Source organism: Triturus cristatus, chromosome 10 (genome assembly GCF_964204655.1).
Source record: "Triturus cristatus chromosome 10, aTriCri1.1, whole genome shotgun sequence".
In the NCBI taxonomy this organism is placed as follows: domain Eukaryota; kingdom Metazoa; phylum Chordata; class Amphibia; order Caudata; family Salamandridae; genus Triturus; species Triturus cristatus.
The window spans coordinates 725,147,853-725,171,123 of NC_140593.1; the positions used below are offsets into that span (position 1 = coordinate 725,147,853).

General features: G+C 46.1%; 1 pseudogene; it reads left to right on the forward strand.

The window, feature by feature from the left end:
• Positions 1 to 23,271, forward strand: part of LOC146789923 (uncharacterized) — a 154,966-nt pseudogene that overhangs the window by 72,014 nt on the left and 59,681 nt on the right.

Sequence of the window (23,271 nt, forward strand, 5' to 3'; positions counted from 1 at the left end):
AGTTTTTTCGAAGAACAAACTTGCATAGGATCAGAAACCTGGGAGGTCCAAGATTACTATTGTAAGACCTCGACACAGATTCCCCAGAGGAGGCTTTCAACACCTACCCTTCAAGGCCTTCTCCACCAGATGATACTGGTATGTACAACCAAGTCATTAAAAAGGCAGCAGATACCCATGGAGTACAACTAGAGGAAGAAAAACCCCAGTCATGTTATTTGCTGGAAACTCCAATGCCTACACAATTAAGGAACCAATTACTTCCTTTGCTGCCAAGTATGCTAGACCAGGGAAAGGAGGCATTTAAGGAGCCTACCACATCTAAGGCAGTCACACCTAGAGGGGAGAAAAAATACAAACACTCCTCCAAAGATCCTAATTACATCAAGCGGTCGGGGCCTGCTGACTCAATCATAACAGCCACAGCCAGGAAGAGGGCTAATGTACCATGAACTATTGGGCCACCACCATAAAAGGATAGCAAGAGAATGGACCTTATGGGCAGAAAGGTCGAGAGCAGTGCGGCGAACCATTGGCGCATCGCCAATTCTAATGCGTTGCTCAACCGACACACATACCAGCACTGGTAGGAAATAGCTGAGCTACTAAAGCACCTTCCAGAACAATGCCAAAAGAGAGCAAGCCACTTTATAGAGGAGGGGAAGAATATAGCAAATACCTGCTTAAAATCATCCCTAGATGCCGCAGAAACATCAAGCAGGCAAATGAAGATCGGTATCACAGAAGAAGACATTCATGGCTACGAATCTAAGGATTCAAACCAAAGGTGCAACACAACATACTGAATGCTCCTTTCGATGGAGAACTGCTCTTTGGAAGTGCGGTGGACAACACGCTAAACCAATTAAAAAAGGAGACTGAGACAGCAAGATCTACGGGTGCTCTACAATTCAGAGGTGGCATGCGAAGAGGAGCCACCTCCTCAAGATGGTTAGGGGGAAACCATCACCCCACAACCGAGCATCAAACATATCAACAGGCTTGCCAAGGGGGAAACCAAATGCAACAACAGGGACAGCAACAAGGTTGGCAATACCAGCAAGAAAGATAGTCCTTTTGAGGACTCCCCCCGTACAAGAGGCCTCCCGCAAAGGTGGGGAGGGCTCACAACAACCAAATGTTTGCACTCAAAACACAATATACACACCCAAGAAAAATCAGGGAGTGTGCCCACAAAGGGAGCAAGATGGCAAAAGAGAAACAACCAGTTCCTCCACCATTCTACACCAGTAGGAGGCAGGCTAAAAAAATTCCTCCACAAATGGAGAAAGATACCTTCAGACAAATGAATCTATATTGAACATAATGCAGTACGGTTATTGCATAGAACTAATCAAACCACCTCCAGAGGCCTTAAGGATGAAGGTACATTCAAAAGGGGAAAATACTCAGCTACTCCAAGAAGTACAAGTACTTCGGTCAAAGGCAACTATAGAGCTAGTGCCACACAAAGAAATAAACTGGGGCAATTACTCCACATACTTCCTAACTCCAAAGATAGACCCAACGCTGCGTTCTATCTTAGATCTGTGGTTTCTCAACAAATGTATAAAGGCTCAAGATAACAACCTGCAGGAAGTGATACCACAGCTACAAAAAGGGGACTACATGGCCACCGCAGGCTTAAAGGACTCATATTTGCACATCCCCATGAACAACAAGCGCAAAGCATTCTTAAGATTTGTGTTCAACAACACACACTAGCAATTCAGAGTGCTAGCATTCGGTTTAAAGTTTGCACCAAGGGGTATTCACAAAGTGCCTAGCAGCATTGGTTGCTTACCTGAGAAGGCAGGGCATATGCATCAAATAATGCGTTCACTAGACCAGCTCGGTTTCTTCATACACAAGGAGAAGTCTTCCCTGAGCCAGATCAAGTAAAGGTGTTCTTGGGAGCAAAAATAAGTGCGGTCTTCGGGATGGTGTTCCCAAACGAAAAACAAACAACAGCTCTACAGAAGGAAACACAGCTATACCGGATGGGGCAAGCTCTGACAGTGGGGAAGCTGCTTGGGATGATGGCCTCATGAATTCACTTAATCCCCAACATTCGCATACACAAGACCATTCCCAGAATGGCTTTAAGCACAATAGTCACAAGCAACTGGGAAGATGTAGTGGTTGTCACACAAAGGATACAGAAGGAGAAAGCATGATTGAACAAGACAAACATATCACAAGGGAGACTTTTTACAATACCAACACTAACGGTGACCATAACTACAGATGCCTCCCAGATAGGATGGGGAGCTCACATGAACAACCTCAAAGTAAGGGGATTGTGAACAGAGCAGGATGCAATACAACAGATCAAAATCCTGGAATTAAAAACAGTGTTCCTTACCTTAAAAGCCTTTCAGAAAGAGCTCTATGGGAAGACAATTCTGATACAGACAACCCAACCACCATGTTCTACATAAACAAACAAGGGGGAACAGAGGCAGTTCCACTTTCAACTCTAGCACAGCAACTGTGGAGATGTGCAACCCTACGGAAGATAAACATGGTAGCAATACACCTACCAGGGAAGGACTATGTAGAAGCGGACAGACTAAGCAGGCAAGCTTCTTGGTCCCACAAGTGGGAACTGAATCAATCAGAACTCAAGAAGATCTTTCACAAATTGGGGACTCCAGAAATCAACCTCTTCGCAACACCATGCAATGCCAAGCTTCAACCATGCTAACAGTCCCTAGGGAATGCGCTATGGATAGACTGGTCAGGGATACTTGCATCCTACCCCCCTCCCCCTCCTGATACCACTATTTCACAGAGTGATTAACAAGTGCAAGATCAGCCACATGAAGAGGATTCACATTGCCCTGCAATGGGCGAGACAGACCTGGTTCTCAGAAATAGGTATCTCAAGATACAATTCACAAATTGCCAAACAGACAGGACTTGTTAACTATGTAAAAGTGAATGGTGCTCCACCCATAACTGGAAACCTTAAGCCTCGCAGCATGGCTCCTGAGGACTTGGAGTTTGGGCACCTAAAGCTACCAGAAGGCGCAATGGCAATCCTAAGGGAGGCAAGAAAGCCGGCCACTAGGAAATGTTATATGGCAAAATGGAAAAGATACTCTCTATGGTGCCTCAAAGAAGGACTTCACACAAAGTACAGAGCTAAAGTACTTAACACATCTACTGCACAGTAAGCTAACCTATCCATTGCTAAAGGTTCACCTAGCAGCAATTTTAGCATATACACGGGGCCACACAGGAAAGAGGTTCTTCACTTCACAGGTGGTCAAAAGGTTCCTAGATGGAGCCAAAATGTATCCCCCGCCCCCACCCAAAAGAGGGTGCCGGCACCTCCATGAAATCTTAAATATGGTACACGCTCAGCTAATAAAAGCACCATTTGAGCCGCTCCACAAGGCCACACCACAAATGCTCACATTAAAAACTGCATTTTTAGTTACAATAACATCATTACATAGAGTGAATTGCAGGCACGAACGTTACAGGAACCCTACTTCCAAATACATAATGACAGAATAGTCATGAAAACAGATTAACACTTCATGCCAAAGGTGATATCACAATTCCACATACATCACACCAGACAGATACCAAGTTTCTTCCCAAAACCAAAGATGCAGGCAGAAAAAGCATTACACACTAAGATGCTAGAAGAGCAGTGATGTATTACTTTGAAAGAACAAAAGAATACAGAAAGACAAAACAACTTTGTATCATTTGCAAACAGTTTCCTTAGGAAACCAGTGACCAAGAACACAATTGCAAGATGGATAGCACAAACAATACAATTCTATGCACAGCATGTGAATCCAGAAAAGATTCACGCTGCAAAACGTATAGCTTACCTGTCGGTGTAGTTTTGCAACTTGAAGAATTTTCTGGATTCACTAGCGAACGCACCCTCCTCCACCAAAGAAGATAAGCGGGTAGAAAGAATAATGAATTGGAAGATGGCGATCAAACGTTGGCCCTTCAAGAGGAAGCAAGACTAATTCTCAAGGGGACACCAAATGATGGTATGTCGACGCCCACCAACAAGAAACTAAAAACAAGTAAATACAACAATTCCGGACCGAACCACTAGATGGCTGAATAATGCACAGCATGTGAAGCCAGAAAATTCTTCAAGGTGCAAAACTATATAGACTGGTAAGAAACGATACAATTTAGATGGCCTGCCTTTGCTTGAAATGAAAATACCATGAGAAAACTTGAATACTCAGAGTACAAATTCTGTTTTTGCTCACTCATTGCGATCCCAATTTTTTCTACGCAAATCTTTTCTGGATTCACATGTAATGCATTATTCCACCCTCTAGTGGTTGGTTTCGGAATTTTCTTTTGTAGTCTCATCTCTCCTCTCCACCACTTCCACATGCCTCGTCAAGTCTTCAACCATTTGGTGCCATGTCCCTCCTTCTGTGACATTAGATGCATCCTCTGGTAACCCTTCAACGTAGACACCATCTTAGTCATCTTCTTCGGATTCTTTTTTTCTGCCATTGGGTCTGCAAGCAAAGGGCAGAGTTCCAGAGTTCGGGAAGGAGCTGCATCACTGAAGATCATTTTCATCAACGAAAACAGAGAATACTCTCAAATCACAGGGATCACAACAAACGTCGTTTTGGTAAGGAGAAAACACAGGAGAACAGGGAAGAGGTGAGAAGCCATCAAAACCCCATGGGTTGGAGAATAAATAAGGAGTATGGCGCACACCCCCTTTAGATTTTGTGTGAATTGCTCTCACAAATACGCACCGAAGGACAGCCTGTCTTACAAAGGACCGTTGTTCAGAAGTCTGCTCAAAGTATGCAGACTTTTTGCAAGAAACAATCAGAGCAAGACGGAGGCAAATGTGGGCACATTACCCCATCCTCAGGGAAAGCAGGAGTTTAAGAGAATTTTGTTTATCGAATGAGGAAGAAGACCCACTTGAGAAAACTGAAGAGGCCTGAGAAGAAGAACTTTAAGAAGTAATCAAGATCCCGTCAGAAAAAAGGCACAAAAAGATGCCTTGGGACAGCAACACAAAATGCAAGACAACACCAAGGGCATTCAGTGGCAGACTAGCTTTGACTCGAAGCATGCAAAAGCAGCATCAAGGAAAAATGCCTCGACACTGACCTCGAAAACCTGCTTAACACCGGTACATAAGAAGGGCTTGACAACCACCTCCAAGATTGGTTTAACATAGATGACGAAGAATGGTTCACTATTGGCACAGAAAAGCCAATTGACATAGACCTCAAAGAAGTGAAGCAAAGAGTTAAAACTCTGTTGAACAAAAACACCTCTGGATTGAGACATGATGAGACCAAACTGGAAGCCCTCATTCATAAGAAGAGAGTTTGATGACTCTCTAAAGATCTATAGAATTTTACTCAGAGTGAGGAGGAATAAGCGGAACCAGAACCTCCACTGACATTGGAGCTGCAGCAGGAGAGTATCTGCTTGAGATTTGAAGAGGAGAAAAAACAAATCCAAGAGTAACAATCACCACAGACAGCAGAGTCTAAGGAGGATTGGCAGGACAACTATGTCGACTCTCCAAATGAGTGGTCTTACCCATCTAACACCCACCCACCAGCCAACATTATTGCATGCAACCAACGCGGTCATTGGGTAAGCTACAGATACTTTTGAGGTACATCGGGAAGAGTAGCAAAAAGAAGCATGCTTACTTCTAGAGATATTACTGCAAGACCAAAAGAGGAATCATTTCCTCCTGATGTTACCAAGTATCGTGGACCATGGTAGAGACAGGCCTTCAGAGAGCCAGCATCAGATAAGTGCTGTTTTCCACCAAGGACCCCGCTTACGTCCAGGACAATGTGTCAGAAGATTCTGTGATTGTGTTACTGGCTCGCCAAAGAGCCTACAACCTAACCTCCACAGTTCCTCCACCAGACAAGGAAGCAAGAGGGTAGACATGGTGGGAGAAAGATGAAGAGGTTGGCTGTGGTGCAGTGGCATATTGACAGCTCAAATGCCTTGATCGATCTGTACACGCATCAGCAGTGAGACTAAATGCAGGAACACATGCAACACCTGCCAGAGGTGTACAGAAAGAGGGCGAGTAGTTTGTTACAGGAGGGCAAAACAATTGCAAACACCTGCCTCAAATCTGCATTCGACGCAGACGAAACAGCCAGTAGGCATCATGTACTGTTACTACCCTATGCAGATATGCTTGGCTTTCAGTTTTCGGATTAAAAAGGGGTATAATCCGCAACAATGAACATGCCCTTCACAGGAGACCGCTTCTTTGGGAAGACAGTTGACAAAGTGCTACAGCGAATAATTACAGATAACTACTTCCAGGACCATGGGAGTGTTGATTTATAGAAAGGACCATCTCGAGGGAATATGGCACAAGAAAGAGCACCCACAAGGGGATGGCATGCAGCTAAATACCAGACATACAGCCTTCAAACAACAAAGCACTGTCACAACACAATGGCAATATGCCAGATGGGTTGGAGCGAGGGAACTCTTAGATCAGTGACTCCGTTAGGAGGACTCCTGAACAAATCACAAGTGGGAGGAACGGTGGAAGAATTTCAAGAGGAATCAAGACAGCTCACCTCCAACAAACGGATACTGAATATCATAAGATATAGCTATTGCATAGAACTGACAAAACATCTTCCACAATTCCATAAAAACAAAAGAGAATCAAAAGGGAAGACTAGTCACTTATGACAGGAGGTAGAAGAGCTGTTAAGTAAAGGGGCTACAAAATGTGTGCCAGCTCCACTTACTTTCTGGTGCCAAACCTGGAGAACACATAGAGCCCCATAGAAGTAGTACAACCCATAAATGTGTTGCAATTCAAGACATTACGCCTAGCACTAAAGGCCTTCCAGAAACACCTGATGGGTGGAACAGGGCTAATCCAAACCTCAACAAAAGGGGGTGGAGGTTGAGGGGGAAACAAAGCCACACACCTAATCAAAACTAGCACAAGGAATATGGAAATGGATGATAGAGAACTAAATATTGATTGAATTGTCAAATCTTGTGTTCCGTTCAGCACTAATCCTCTATAGTAGATCCCCACAATTTATTTATTTATTATTTATTTATTTATTTTTGCGATTTTTAAAGCGCTACAATTACCCGTGGGTGTCTCGGCGCTGGGAGCTATAAATGTAACCAATGTGAGAGTTTGGGCAGTTTTAGAATGGTTTAGGAACAGTCTTTACTTTGGGAAAACAGCCATGTTTTTATCTGCTTTCTAAAGGTAATCAACGTAGGACTGGATTTTATGTTAAGAGGAAGGGAGTTCCACAGTCTTGCAGCTGCAACAGTAAAGCATCTGTCTCCCCAGTTGACTTTCCTTGTTCTGGGTATATGGAGCAGATGAGCAGTGTTGGAGCGAAGCGTTCTGGAGGTTGATAAAGGCTTGAGTGACGTCCTAAGAAATTTAGGTCCCGTGTTGTTTACTGCCTTGTAGACGATACAAAGGGCCTTAAATTTCGTCCGACTCCTGACCGGAAGCCAATGCAACTCGTCCAAGTATCTAGAGACAGAACTAAATTTTGGAATGCCTAGTAGAACTCTGGCTGAGGCGTTTTGTATTGTTTGTAATTTGGAAATGATTTTTTTATTTGCATTGAGGAAGAGGGCGTTGCAATAGTCGATGCGTGAAAACACCAGTGTGGAGATTAATGTTTTTCCTGTGGATGTGGGAAGATATGGGAGAAGTTTCTTTATTTTCCTTAGTATGTTAAATGATGATGAGGCTATGGTGTTCACATGGTGATGAAAAGAAAGTTTGTCATCAAATGTTACTCCCAAGTTTCTTACTTTACTGACTGGTTGGGGTGGGGTCCCCAGTTCTTCCGGCCACCATAAAGGAGACCACAGAGGCTCAATCTTACCGAAAAGCATGACCTCCGTCTTAGATGAATTAAGTTTTAAACAGTTGGAAGCCATCCAACTGCTGATAGCCCGCATGCCATCCTTGAAGTTTGCTGCTATCTGAGAACCGTTTTTGTGTATGGATAGTACCAGCTGGGTGTCGTCGGCATAAGTTGTTAAGTTGATGTTGTAGGCTTTTATTACCCTCGCTAAGTCCGAAACATAGATGTTGAAAAGAGTCGGACTTAGCGAGGAACCCTGCGGAACTCCACAAGGGTGGCTAAAAGAGGGGGAGGTAAAAGTGCCTAACTTAACTGCCTGCTTGCGGTCCGCCAGGAATGAAGTGATGAGATCCCTGGCTTTGTGTTTAATACCGATGGCCTCGACCCGGCCGATCAAAGTAGAGTGATCGACCGTGTCGAAGGCCGCCGATAGATCTAGCAAAATCAAGACAGCCTGTCCTCCACTATCCATAGCGGTTCTTATTTCATCTGCAGCCTTAATCAAGGCAGTTTCTGTTCCATGTCCTTGTCGGAATCCAAACTGAGTATCATCCAATAAGTTGTTATTTTGGATGTAGTCAGACAGTTGTTTGTTCATGACTGATTCAATGATTTTGGCTGGAAACGGCAGAGATGCAATAGGGCGATAGCTAGATGGTAATGAAGGGTCAAGTGATGGTTTTTTTTACAAGTGGTTTGATTATGGTGTTTTTCCAAATGGATGGGTATAGACCTGTTGAAAACATAATGTTACAGATGTGTGTCAGTGGAGTTGTGATAGTGTCTGGAATAGTATTGAATATAGAAGGATGACATGGGTCCAGTGGGGAACCCGATTTGATTGACAGAATTAGTTTATGGATATTGTGCGACTGTATTTTAGTGAATTCCGTGAGTGCTATGGGGTTCACGTTCAGTTGAGTGTTGGATGATTCAGTTAGGTTCAGGTTTGGGGAGAAGTCCTTAAATATGGAAGTGACCTTTTCAGAGAAGAAGTCAGCCAAAGTGTTGCAGAAAGTTTGAGATGTTTCAGTGGGTGGATTAGATGGTTCAGCAAGATGGTTCACGACTTCGAACAGTTTCTTCATGCTACAATTGGCTTGATTTATTTGGGTAGTATAATAAGTGTTTTTCTCTGTAGCTATGTTCTGCTTATAGTTATGGAGTGCTGCTGTGTATGTGGTTTTATCTGAAGCGTTATAGTGTTTGCGCCAATGGCGCTCAAGATTACGGCAATATTGTCGCTGTAGTCTAAGTTGTTCGGTGAACCAAGGGGCCGAAGGGGTCTTCCTGATGTGCTTGACTGTTCTAGATGGAACTAGTGTAGAGAAAGCCTTGTCAAGCGTGGAGGTATATCTCGTGGCTGCCAAGTTGGGATCAGTTTCTGTGTCTATATCCAAAAAGGCCTCAGTGAGAGTCTGTTCAAGCTGAATGTAATCCAAACTTTTCCAGTCTCTAGTGGTTAGGTGGGAATTCAGGGCTGTTCTTTTAGTAACCGGTGTTGTGGTTTTAATATCAAATAAAATGGCAAAGTGATCAGACCATGTTAAAGGCAATATTTGATTAATGGTGATGTATGGGTTATTGGTAAAAATACCATCAAGTGTGTGTCCCGCTTTGTGTGTTGGAACCGTTATCAATTGTTTCAGTTCCACAGTATAAAGATCATTGGTGAGCTGATCAGTGTCTCAAATACTTGGTTGTCCCTCCGTGTGATTTTAATTTCTTTTTGTCGTTCTTTGCTCTCTTCTTGTGGCTGTTGACCCCCTCAAACTCCACCTGTAACAGGGCTCATGTTTGACTTCAGTCCCTTCCATCCACTGACACTGCACTCTGGTGGTCTCTTCCTCTCACACTTGGGCACTGCACTCAGGAATCTGTTGGGTCCACCGAGTGCTGGCACTCTCTCTTCCCCCTAGGCTGTGAGCGCCTATTTAGTTTAACAGGCACAGTTTTATCGGTTGTAACGGATTACATTATCCCTATATTTGAATAGGTAATGATAATTGGCTTTACAATTCTTTTGTTATAGGTGTTTCCATCCTGTTTTTGATTTCATGTGGGTGGGCATTCAAGGAAAGGTGGTTTGGAGAGGATGGCTATTTTAACTTGAAGTGTAGGTTGTACTAAATCGCTCTCCTTTCCTGCCTCTGTTTGGAATTCTAGAGATTGTATTGGCATGCCAAAGCTTGATTCAACTTCTTTTTTCATCAGCCACACTGTCATAATCTTTTCTTTGCTCTACCATCTTTTAGCCCTCCTAGGTAAATTGACAAGAGTCTTTGTGGAAGTGTTTATTTAGAAAATAAGCCATGTATCTCTTTGGCTGACCACCTGTCCTCCTTCACACTTCTCAATATGGATAGTAATGCCTTCACCATCCTTCTTCCCTTTTCCTGGGCATTAGATGTTCATGCGTTCTTTATGGTTTCTTTGTGATCTCATGCGCTTCTTTTTTTGTTCTCCCCTAAGGCTGTCCTGCATAGATGTATATCCTAGCCTTCCGAGATGTTTGACCAGTTTCAGAGTTTCATGCCTATACTGATGGTGGGTAAGGCACAGGCACGTCTTGCACAGAACTCCTATTTTCACCAGCCCTCCTGCTGCTCCTGCTCTGTGCCTGTATTTCTAAAACTTAGTAGGAAATAAACTACTGGAAGCCATCGGCGTGGTGGAAGGCTGGAGGTGTTTGCTATTCAAAAAGTTCAAAATTCTACTAATTTAAAGTGGAGACTGTGTCCCATTGCATTGTGAGATTTAAGCTGACTTACAGGTGTGTCTGCAGAACCCTTGGGACCTGTGCCTGCCCAGTGTATGTTTGATGGCACATGTGTTTTTTGTATTTGCAGTTCTTCAGGCCTGGTTTACCAAACCGGCTCAGTGAGCTACGGGGACAGTATGGATATAAACCACTATCCTCCACCTCTGCAGTACGACATGGCTTCACCGGCATCTTCCAGATGATGCATTGCCACCGCCACCCATGGAGTTTGGGTAAGTTAAATATTTACTGCACACCGTAGGGAAACCTTCTCTCTTATTTTAGGGGGCTATATATAAACAAAACTTGAGTGTTTTCAGTGTAGTCCTTCATCGACAATGGCAGGTGCCAACATTTAGTCTTCATTCTGGTCAGTGACCAACCTCGTGTTTCATTCTGACAATCTGGTCACCCTAAGTTTGTACACATGAGAATCTACAACTGAGCAGGCCACAAACTTCTGGATACTGGTAATTAATGGTTTACTTTTTACTGGTGGAAAAAATCGTGCAAAATTAAGGACCAGCTTTTCTTGCAATTTGTATCCTTATCATTTCTTTCACCCAACCCATCCTTTTTATGGTTTTGCAACCTAGTTTTTGTTCTCTTGCAGGTACCATTGTATCCCATACTTTCACATGTACCTTAGGTTCTACTTTCGATTCTCTGTTTCCCTTCATATTATGGGTTTGTCCTGCCTGTGAAGCATTGCACTCCCTCCATGCTTTTTGACTAGATGTGTTACTACCTTACAAAGCTGACGTCGGGGGACTTTCTTTGTGTGCACTTACATATCAAGTGTCTTTTAGCACTACATGGACACGCTCAGAACCTCTTTCTCTTATTGCTTCAGTTCACCTCTTGTCCCCCTTTTTAGGTCTCGCCTAGCGATGCAGCGCATGCCTGTTTGGTGGGCAAAGGGGGACAGGACATGTGCACGAGCCCAGAAGACAGGACAATCATCAAAGACAGCAGGCGTGCGAGGACAGGAGACGTGCACGCGTACGACTTGGCTCGCTTTCACTTTTGCGCGCTCAAAGCATGCCCCTGCTGCAATCGTGACAGAGTGCTGCGTTTGTAACCAAGGACGCTTTCAGGCTTCTTTCTGCTTTGGCAATGGAGGCAACTTGTGTCATAAAGCGCATACGGCGGCCGCACAACTCTATTATCACGTGCGCCGCCAAAATGCTTTTTTTTTCCAAATTGGAGGACAGAGCGTAACGCATGGCCGCAGTAGCCCAAGTTCAGGAGCCGTGCTGTTGTCAGTGAAGTGAGTGTTAAGAATGTCTCCAATCGCGCCGTCACAAGAGCTCCACAGAACACATTTGACTTTCCTGATACGCGTCTCCTTTTCAGTCTTTGTATCCTAACGCAGGTTTTTTGTTGTTTTTTTTTTTTGCTGGGGGGGGGTTGCAGCATCTGCTCCTTTTTAGGCAAATGCAATACTGTTAAAGGTTGTTAAACCTATTAATATGTCAAATATATGCCAGTTAGAGGTGGGCGAGCCACTGAAGATCAGTGGGGCTGTCACTTGGCTGTTACTGACTGTGCCGAGCTGGTGAGGTATCTGTTTCCTATCAGGGCCTGGGAAGGAGGGGCGGGGGCAAAGGGAGTTGGTTGAGGACGGGAGAGGGTGGGGCACTAGCTAAAGGTGACCGATGGCTGAGAACAGTTGTTTGGTGAAGGAGGGGGGAGTGTGGAGAGGTGAGTGAAATGGATGCGCAGATGTTGAAATCGGAGGTGAGGTTGAGTGGGAGAGAGGGGCTAGAGGTGGCAGAGTGACATCCCTCGCTATGCATGGCTCTGTGAAGGCATATCGGAGAAGGCGGCCAGGCGATGCATAGCTGGAGAGGGGAAAGTGAGAGCTGCAGGGGAGAGCGAGAGTCAGCATCGGGCGCAATTAACGATTTCATGTGCTTCATCAGCTGTTCAGATATCGAGGGTCTGAGGGAAACAAAAGGCGCAGATGGAAGCTGCTTGTAGACTGGTCTGCGGAGGAGGGCCGTCAGTAAACAGATCTGTGAGGGTAGGTGACCCGTGGACAAATCTGTAAGGCAGGACTAGCTATAGACGGACCTAAAAAGGAAAGGTGGGGTTGGTGTGTGTTGTTGTTTACGGAAGGACTGTTTGTAACTTGGACTATAGGAGAGGGCTGTAGGCAGGCGAGTCTGTAAAGCAGAATAGTGGTCTTTTCACTGGTTTACAGCAGATGGTGCTGTGTGAATCAGTGTTTGGTGGGGCACATTCTGCAATCTCATCTTAAGGTGGTGCATTCTAAACTAACCTTTAGGCGAGGGTGGTTTGTCCAGAAAATCACGTGTCAGCATACCTGTAGGGGAGGGCAATCTTGTTTGTGTGTAGAAAGAGTCCCATGGTGGATCCGTGTCTGTGGAAACTTTCCAAAAGAGGGCAGAAGGGGTCTGGTCTGAAAGGGACTGCGGCTGGGGCTGTTTCGTCTGTAAGGCAGTTCTTGATGGCTGCTTTAGGGGTATTGTGTCTGCATACACCAAGGGATCTTTCGGAGATGGCTGTCTATAGACCGGACCCACAGTGTGGACGATAGTGTGTAAGCAAGTCTGTGGGGGAAACGGATACAAACGTGCAATACAATAACTCTCGCATTTGCAAAATTTTAAGCTATTGGCATTATAAATGACAATGCCTTTTTAGGTCTCGCTGGCATTGCAGTGCGAAGCGCTGCCGCCAACGAGACTATTGTTGCCGTGTTTACTCCCAAGGGAGACAGACCTGGGCACGAGCCGATTCTGGTCTGTGAACGCGCTTCACAGTGGAACAGCTTGTTCCTATTGTTGGGTTCTATTTTTAGAGCTCTCGCTGGGTGCTCTTGCGTGCTGGCGTTGCCAGACGTGAACGTGCGACAGCGGCGAGGTGCTGCCGGCCCAGGATGGCGCGGAATGTGCGCGAATAGGGACTATTATTGGCTCGCCCTCTGGAATCTACGTGGGATCTCGGCTGCTGCTACTTCGGAGGCGGTACAATGAGCAAAAAAAATGGGGGCTATTAAGTTAGAGTGGGGGGGGCACAGCTGAGCACAGTCCTTTCATTATTTAGGAGGTCTCAGCAGAGCTCTCGTTTGCGACGGAAACGTCAAATACTGCACATCTATATACATCCATCAACATTCACCCTCGTTTGGGAATGAACCATCACCTCTAAACAGCCATCCAGTCCACGCTCGTGGCAGAATTAATCTCGCTTACCATGCCCCCGCATTAACAATCCATCAACTGCTTCAAAACACCTCGTAGTAGATCTTAAATAACGTTTTCAGAACCCACTTGTTCTATAGCACTACTGCAGAACTTAAATACCACCAAAAATCAATCTCACCCAAAGCCCAATTGTCATAAGAAGTCGATTCAAAACACAAGCCACTACCAAAAACAATTGAACAAACGTAAATAAAAAACAAGCATTGAAAATGCAATAGGTCTCGCCTTTGATAATCAATTTGCTTTGCTAATGGTATTGTATAGCAAATCAAATGGCTTTAACTTAATAAAAGGCGAGACCTATTGCATTTGTAATGCTTGTATTACTGGGAATTGGGGCCGTGGCAAGTGTCAATCAAAAGTAGAGTTATTTTGGAGGGCTGGTCGCAGACGCCCTGCAAGTTCCAGCTTAGAGTTGTTTTTCTTCCCGAAAATACTGAGGTGTAAACACTGCCAGCACGACGTCCGTATAATAATGTTAAGTAATAAAGAGTTGAAAAACAAAAATTACTTTTCCGCTGCAAGCATTGGCTACGCAAAACATTATTTTAACTGTTCAGTTTCACTTTCATTTTACTGTAAAAAGGCCTCGCGGAGAATTCGCTGCAATATTACGAATTTGCGCTCCCCCAGATAAGTACATCAGGAACAAACTAAAACCAATATCTATAGATTTAAATTTGGCTGTCTCCCCGAAACCTCCGCACTCCTCTATACAAAAAAAACGAAGTAAGGTAGTAATTAAAAAGGCCTTTTTGAGAAACCGAATTTCGTTTTTCTTCGACTATGGGTCGATGTAATTTAAAAGGAGTATCACAACTGATACCCTTCCCGAACACCGTGTTATTAAATGCGCTGGCGTTGCAGCTCGCGCCCCGCATGCATGCGCCCCCCCTCCCAACGCTGCACGGCCATGGCGCGCGGGCGGGCGCTCACCTGTTCGGAGACGGCCCGGAAGAGGCACGAGGCGTCCTTGGCGGTCAGCTTGCGGTACAGCCCCAGAGAGCCGAGGAAGTCGTCCATGGTCACCTCGTTGAGGGACTTCTGCCCGAAGTACTTCTTCATTCCCCGCTGCATGGTGGCGGTTGGATACTGCGGGCTGGGTCTGTGCTCTGCGCCCGCCCCCTCTCACGGCCCTTAATCAGGGCTCAGGGGCTGCACATGAGGGCAGGAACTTCGCACCTGCGCGCACGACGCGCCGCGGCCTCTGCGCCCACAGGCCTGCCCGGTAAGCGTCCGACCTCCCGGGCAGAAAGCATGTTGTCTGTTTTGCAGCCAGACAAACGTGCACAAACCCACCTTTTTACAAAGTTGCAAACCTCGGATGTTTTTGTGCTCCAAAGAAGGCACGTCAAGACGTTTGTTTATCAATCACTCATTTGAATGTCTTTGAAACGAGGACTGCAAGGCATTAGTCTTTAAACTGTGACGTATGCTGGTTAACAGTCTATATGGACCGATTTTTGTCACACCTGCTCACTCACCCCCCATCATACCTGTGTGTGGCCTCTTCGCCGTTCCAACAGGCCCAGTACCTGTGGTGGTATAATTTAGCGTTCTCCAGCCGGAACTTTACCATACTCGAAATATAGTTAAATTCCATTGCCTTCTATTAATTACCCACCCAGCAAATTCACAACGTCCCCTTAATTTGCCCTGCTTTAACTTAAGTGGAACAAGTCTCTGATTTCCGCCCCCCCCCCCTCCCCCAGCAAACCTTATTGGACGCTTGACATGAGCACCAGTTTCATTATACAGGGACACATTCTTTATATGGTGTAGCTTGACTGTGCAGCTTTCAGACAATTATGTAGCCATCACTAGAGAGGGGCTATGGCTCCGTCCACACATTGGAAGCCAGGAGTACATGTTTGGTAGGGCACAAGTTGTGTGTTTCCGCAAAAAAAAATACTTACGCTCCATACAGCTGGGATTATATTGTTTATTTATCTTGCTGCCTCATCTTGAACTTTGATGGGCATACACATGACATTGGAATGCTATTAAAGTGTCTTAGACAAATAGAAATTTAATTTAGTTTTTCTCTGGCAGCAGCAGTGATGGCAGAAGGACTGTCATTATCCTACATGGAGTTTAGGTGTGGCTTGGCAGTGCCAATAACATCTGACATTCTTACGTACACCAATATTACCTAAGCCAGTAGGTAGTTAGAATTACGATGTAGTTTCTATAGGAAGAGCGTTTTTTCATTTGCCAATAACTTTGGCATCGTTTGATGAATCCTCCCGAAATTTTTAAAGCTAGTTTAACACTCCCTTCAGCTGCTGTCTTGAAAGTTTTGTGGTGCTCCTTCAAGTGGGGGGGCTGAGAAAAGGGAGGAGAGCCCCCGAAATGCATTTTCCCTGTATTACTTTCCATATTATTGATACACGGCTACAGACCAAACGGCTGAACAGAATGACACCAAATTTGGCAGAAAGGTAGATGTCGGTTCAGGGAAGTGCCTGTTTGTGATAATGTCAGAGGCAGCTACTCCGCTAAGGTGGAGGAGCATCACCCACTGCTTTTAAGTTCTTACCAATCACTGAGACTATCTCGTCATGAACCCCGCCCGCTAATTCAACGCCCGGCACAGGGCGGGGAAAGGGCGGGGCACACAAGGGGTTAATAAAGTTTATTGGGCCCACTAGCTGATTAATTTTAAACTCCACTCCACTCTTTCACTTGCACTACACATAGTCTGATTTTTTAGTGCTCCTACGTAATTCGCAAGTCGCAGCACGCCTCAGTCCATAGAGGACTGGGAGGACCCCAATGATGAAGCATGTCACCGTGGGGAAACCCTGGTGAGTGAGGGGACTCAAGAAAAGGACAATTTTTTCCTTTTTCTATATTTGGTGTATTTCAGAATCAATTTGTTTTCTGACACCTCCCATCCCCCTAGGTTAGGTTCTTTTACTTGACTAGTTCAGTATACAAGGGATTCCATCTAACATTACAATATGATATAATGCAGACGCAGGAAATTGTATACAGTTATAACTGACTGTGGAAATCCTGATGCCAGTGTTCTCTTAGCCGCTGCATCCTTCACAGATGCCTCCTCCTGCAAGCAACCCCCCAGCAGAGCGGGATGTCACCGTCTAGTCAGAGAAATGGGCACATAGAAAGAGGAGCGAAGGGGCAAGCGAGGGAATAGAATAAACAGACAGAGATTACATGTCATTTTAAGGAAAGGTCAAAAGCCTCCGATCGGTGCTTTGATTGTCACTGCTAGAGCTTGAATGAATGCACTGAAGTATCTGGGCTCAAATCTACAATTTCACGTATTATGTGCACACGGCCACTAAATATCCGCCAAGCCACCTTTGCGTTTTTCCTGCAATGGGAGGGGCAAGCTCGTTAGACACTGAATGTGTAACACAACAAATCTTGATACACGCCCAAAAAGAAATTATTTCATCAATGTTTTATCGTTCTTTCTTTTGGTATTATTTGTCTGGTCGACGCCAAGCACTTTTAGGTTTCCGCTGTTCTTAACCTTCCCTCGCATGAGGCTGTTAGTACAAGTATATATTGTTCGCCATCAGGAGGTTTTTAATTAGCTGGAAGTGGATAAGACATTTAAAATTGTTTCATGAGGGGGCGGGGGGAGGAGGGGGATTGAAAAATGTGCGTTTCTGTTGCATCCAAGAACCCTTAAAGTGGCAATATCTGTGCTTTATTTGATTGCATTCAACAGTGTTGGAAAAATATTTAGAAAGTATCCAATTCTAATCATAAAATGCATACCATATCCATCAATGCTAAAAAGTTGAAGCGTAAAAAGCTCCTGCCACGTTTTTAAAAATGTATATCATTCCTACCTTTAACCCACACATACTGCAGCTGTGTGAGACAGTTTTCATTGGTACATTTCCAATTCAAGGTTAATGTAAACCTATCTGGGTAATTTTCGGCTGTTTGGGAAGCTTACTAAAGTGGACCTACAATTTCTGAACAATTTGACATTATGTTAATCAATGTAGAACAGTAGCCGTTCTGTTTAAAAAAGGTGGCGTTGTGCTCAGAGGTCTGGGTCTCAGCTATACATAGGGCAAAAAAATGAAAATGTCCTCATCTCTACTTTAGGCCTGTGGTGACCTTTGGCTGCAATCATTCAAGATGGCAGCCGTCATGCTGCTCTGCATTTTCATTGGTGTGGGCCTTCTGGTGCAAATGTCCAGCAACAGTGAGGTCTAGTAGCCATTACAGTACACTGCAATAACTTTGTTTTGATGCATGCCGTCAGCTGAGATAAACAAGCATTGGCCAAGCCAATAGGTCTCGCTGACGTAATGGCTTTACCAATGTGGTACTGCCATTAAATGTAATGGAACTGAATCTACATTCAAAGGAAGTCATACTAGGCTTTGCCATGATTCAAGTCGAGCAAGATCAGAAGTAAGCAGTTACTGCTTAACTCACTGGAACATCTTGCAAACATTCAGTCATTTTGGTAGTTCAGTGTTCCTTTTTCAATCGAAACACCCAACACCATCAGCCTTTTTAGGAGCAACATTGCAATAGCGATACATGGAATGGATAGCTTGGGAATCATAGATTGTGAGAAGTTGGCCTGGCATATGCTGTTCCTAGTTATAGGGACACCTTGCACCAGTCCAATTCGACTCTTATTGATGATAGGTTTAAGACAACCTTTAAAGAAAGCTATCCTAGTGGTAGCTGTAGAGAGCAGCCTTCAGGCTAAGTCTTGAAGGAGTGTTAAGCTTATTGTTTTACCATAATAACCTCTTGAATAACCAAATGAAAGAGTAGCCCACACAGGTATATATATAAAATATATGTATTTATTCTAGACAGAATCCCACAGTCACTTTATGTGGCTAGTGGCAAAGTTACACTTCAAACAAGCATTTATAAATACAATAAATAGCACAGAAATGAATGGGCCCCAGGGGGGGACCAAACCATATACTAAAATAGTGGTATAAGAACCACAACAATTCTACAGGCAAGGCCTAGGGCATTCAGGATCGCTTGCCCCTTTAGAATCCACCCACAGTTATGAGGAAGGGGACCCACGGGAGACGCGTGCAGTGCAAAGAGCTGCTATCGGGATCTCAATGTTAGCCTATGGAGAATGTCGCGGTTTGAAATAAACAGATTAGAAATACTTCTAGCAGGAGTACAAAGTTAAAACTTTAGACTTAAGCTTTTGAGATGCCCACAACCCCGAGAGTACCGAGGTACCACTGTTACCTGCCCCAGGGAAGCCGGGTTCATAGGTCGTTTCTGCTGTCGGGTCGCGGGCTGATTTTCAATGGGAAAATAGTCAAAAGTTCTGCTAGCCAAAAGCGTCGATGATGCCGTGAAGATCAAAGATGTGAAGAATGTAGAGCAGAACCTGAAAGCAGAGGGGACAGAGTCTGGGTCATGGCAAAGTGACCAGGAGGCTCAATGCAAGGAGCCCTTCGATGTCGGGTGCGTCAGGTGAGAGATGCTGTTGCTTGGATCTGCAGCCACGGGCTCCGGGAGGCTTCAACGAAGGCCAGCTTCCGGAGGGCGACTGTTTCACGTCGGATGAGGGTCGCTGCGGTGTTAGTGTCCGGATTGGATCCACTAAGCCTTGGCAACCGCAACCCACGAAGAATAAACAAATCAGCTACAGTGCAGACCCACGAGGTCTGGGAGAGGTCTCCTTCAAGGAGACGGTAGAGCAGGCCTGGAGCAACCAGGGGAACTCTTGTTTTCAAAGATAGACCTCCGCTAGGGCCCACAAGTCGAGAGACAAGGGACCGCGGGAGGTGGCAATTTGGAGTGCATAAAAGGGTACCCACGGGCCACCGGAGGGGGCTAGGGTGCTGGTCTTTGGCACAATTGCTGTAGAGTGGTTGGCTCGTAAACGGGCCAAAGCACAACTTCCCCACTGGTCAGGGTCGTGTGCTATGCAAGAAGAGGCCGGGGTCTCGGGGTATTGGGGATCTCGGCACCCACGCGGTCCACGGTGCCCAAACGCGTTGAGCACACTCACTGGCCTCTTGGATGCGCTGGAAACCCACCTCAAGGGTTCTGGAAGTCGTCAAAGTTCGTGAGAGCAGCAAAGTTCCAACCGGGTCGCTTGCAGTGTTTCAGGTGCCTGCCAAGCAGGGGGATAACTCCTTTATCCCAAGGGAGATTTCTTCCGTCAGCTGGGCAGCAGCTCGTCGAAGGTCGGTTCTGTAAAGTTCCAAATTAATCTGTGGCTCTGGGGCCACGTTATTCACCTTTATCCCCAAGATTAGGGGAGTGTCCAGAGTAGTGTCCACCAATGGCTGGTGAGGCGGGAAAGGGTGGCTTCCCCCCCTCCCGTTTGTGTGTTTCCCGCCTGGGTGAGGGGCAGGATGTCCCTGAACCGGTTCCAAGCGGTGTATGCAGAATTAGGTCTCTGCAGCTGCCTACGTGCAACTTTGAAAGGACATTTGGTGCACCCACCCAGTTCCAATCCACATTATCCTGTCTGGGGAGATGCTAGCACCTCCCTGTCACAGGAGCCCTATTGTCCAGCTGGCGAGGCTGGGGTTTTCCCCAGCAACAGCCAGCCAGGGTCGTGTAGGTGGCGGGCAGTAGCCATTTTGTGTAACTTGTGCACTTTTAAATTGGTGTCTAAATTCTACCGCTTTTCCCATATCGCCCTTCTAGCAAGGGGGAATTGTACCCTCATGCCCATGGCTGGACTGGGGGTAGGATTCCTACATGTTTGACACCAAACACGATATCGTTCTGTGTAGCCATTCTCAAGTTATCGCGATATCGCAATAGACTTATAATGCGGTTTAGAGTATATGGTATGGCTACACTACAAACAACCCAGTAACGATTTTACGAAGGTTGTAGAGAGGCCCTACTCATGTAGGGGTCCCCCCTCACACATACCTCAGCACCCTGCCCTGTAGGATTACCAGGGCCTGCTATAGGGGTGACCTATGAGAGTATATGTGTTGTAATGGGGTGGGATATAGGGTACCTATATCCCTGTAAGGGGTGCTAGCACCACCTTACCCAGACTACAGTAGTGGTCTGGTGGTGTCAGTTTGTATGGCTGCCCCAGGGTGGCACAATAAGTGCTGCAGCCCTGGTATGTATGTATGTATGTGTGTTCTTATATAGCGCTCGACTTACCCTTGGGCATCTTGGCGCTTGCATTGGGAACCCGTCCTGGCTTTTTCCCTGTGAGATAACCCATACTGGGCATCCCCAAGGTGAAAGCCAGGCATCCCGCCACGGGGGGGGGGCCATAGTGGAGATTAAGCAAGCTATTGCCCAGAGTTGCAGAGTGCGATCCCATGATTCGAGTAGGCACCAAAGTGAGAATTATCGAGTCCGTGGACACTTGGGCTCAGACCCTGCCGCGTCGGGAATTGAAACCTGGTCCCGGGTCTGACCTCTGCTTCAGGGTATGCCTCCTCTAACCAGTGAGCCACACTTCTCCACAAGAAGGGGACCCATGCCCTGGGTACCTAGGGTACCATCTACAAGGGACTGGTAGGGCATGCCCAGCATCCAATTAGGTTTGTACCTAGAGTACTCACATCAGTTTTAGGGAGAAAGCAGATAGGCTGGGGTCCTGAATAGCAGGATCCCAGCCAAACTAGTCAAAAACCACTCAAATACCAGGCAAAAAGTTGGGGGCAACCATTAGTCAGATTCCACTCTCCTACATAACCCCCCCCCCCCAAACGAAAGGAGATAAGGCTAACCTTGTCCAGATAAAACTTTATTTCCTGAGTGGCCATATAAGGAAGAACCTGCACTAGCATGGTTGCTCCCTGTCTCATGGTCCACTTGGGAAATTCTACCCCAAGGGGTTCTAGAGTTTCTCCAAAGTCTAGGGAAAATACCTGTATTGGTTTTTGGGTCAGAGGTGGGCTGGTGGGGTGTCTGAGTCTGGAAGTGATGCCCTACTTGGGTTGGTCTCAACCTCCTCAGATCACTGGCCACTATGGAAGCCTTTCTGCCCATGACTGTGTCATATCTGGCCCTAAGGGTCAACCTCTGGCTGCCTACAGCTGGGGGTCGGATCCCTTTGGCTGGAATAGTGGAGGGCACTGGAAGGTTTGGGGCAACTATGCCCCAGGTTTCCCTGTGCTCAACAACATCCATTTGAGGGGTACCTATACCTAGGGGTAAGGGGGATCCCTCAGTTTGTAGAGGAATACTCACCAGGCTGAAACTACTCTGCTGGGTGTCCCTAATCTGCTGATGAGGGGGTTCCTCTGGACAGGGGCCCATTAAGGGTCCACTGACCTCCCTGACCTCTGCAGCCCTGGGCTGACTGAGGCAGGGTAGAGAGGGGCAGGATACCTGCTCCAGACTGGGTACCACCTTGGAAGGGTCCCCTGCCATTAGAGAGGTGGGCAGGCCAGGCCTGTCCACTTCTGGGGCAGTTACTTCACAAGGGGCAGGATCAGTTCCCTGAGAAACTTGACCCTTACTTTTAGTCTGGTGGGGGGAGGACTGTTCCTCTTCCCTTGTGCTCTCTGTTTGGGTAGAGTGATCCATAGTTTCAGGCTTCACTCTTTTTACTTTCTCCTGGGGTGGAGGTGAGGCCCTCAGGGTCTCATCCACTCTCTCAGGGATTCCTACCATTTTCAAATGGGCCTTGTGGTCAACCTCAGCCCAGGCTGAGATTTCCAGATCATTCCCCAGTAGACAATCTACAGGCAAGTTTGGGGACACTGCCACTCTCTTTGGGCCAGTGACCCCTCCTCAGCTGAGATTTACCACTGCCATGGGATGGTCTGTCCTAATTCCATCTATATTGGTCACCTGGTAGCTAAACCCAGGTAAAAGCTGTTCTAGGGGCACTAGTCTCTTGGTCACCATGGTGACACTGGCCCCTGTGTCCTTATTGGCCACAGCCTTCTGACCATTGTTCATGGGCTCTTTTCTGTACCTGCCCAGAATACTGGGGCTCATGATAAAGTTGGCAAACCCCATGCCACCATCACAGACTATAGTTGCTTGTGCAGGGGACCTGGTTAGGCCAGGGTCCACCTGCGTTCCCCAAGAAAACCCAACTAAGTTTTTGGGTGCACTCCCACCACCTGGGGGATTACTACTAGTAGCAACAGGAGGTGTTGGAGCTGTAACTGGAGGAACATTTTCTTTATTGCCATTCTTTGGACAACTGGAGTCAGTTTTCCAGTGGCCAGGCTTCTGACACACATGGCAATATGGTTTCTTTTTTGAAGAGGAAGGATTTTGGGACCCACCCCCAGCACTGGGTTTTTGTGGCTCTTCAGGGGAATTTTCTGTTTTATTATCCCAACCTTTCTCTTTGGGTTTGGTAGAATCTTTCTTCTGGTCACCACCTTGGTTCTTGGGCCTGATCCTGGTTCTGACCCATTTGTCTGCCTTCTTTCCCAATTCTTGGGGAGAGGTCAGATCAGAGTCCACCAGGTGC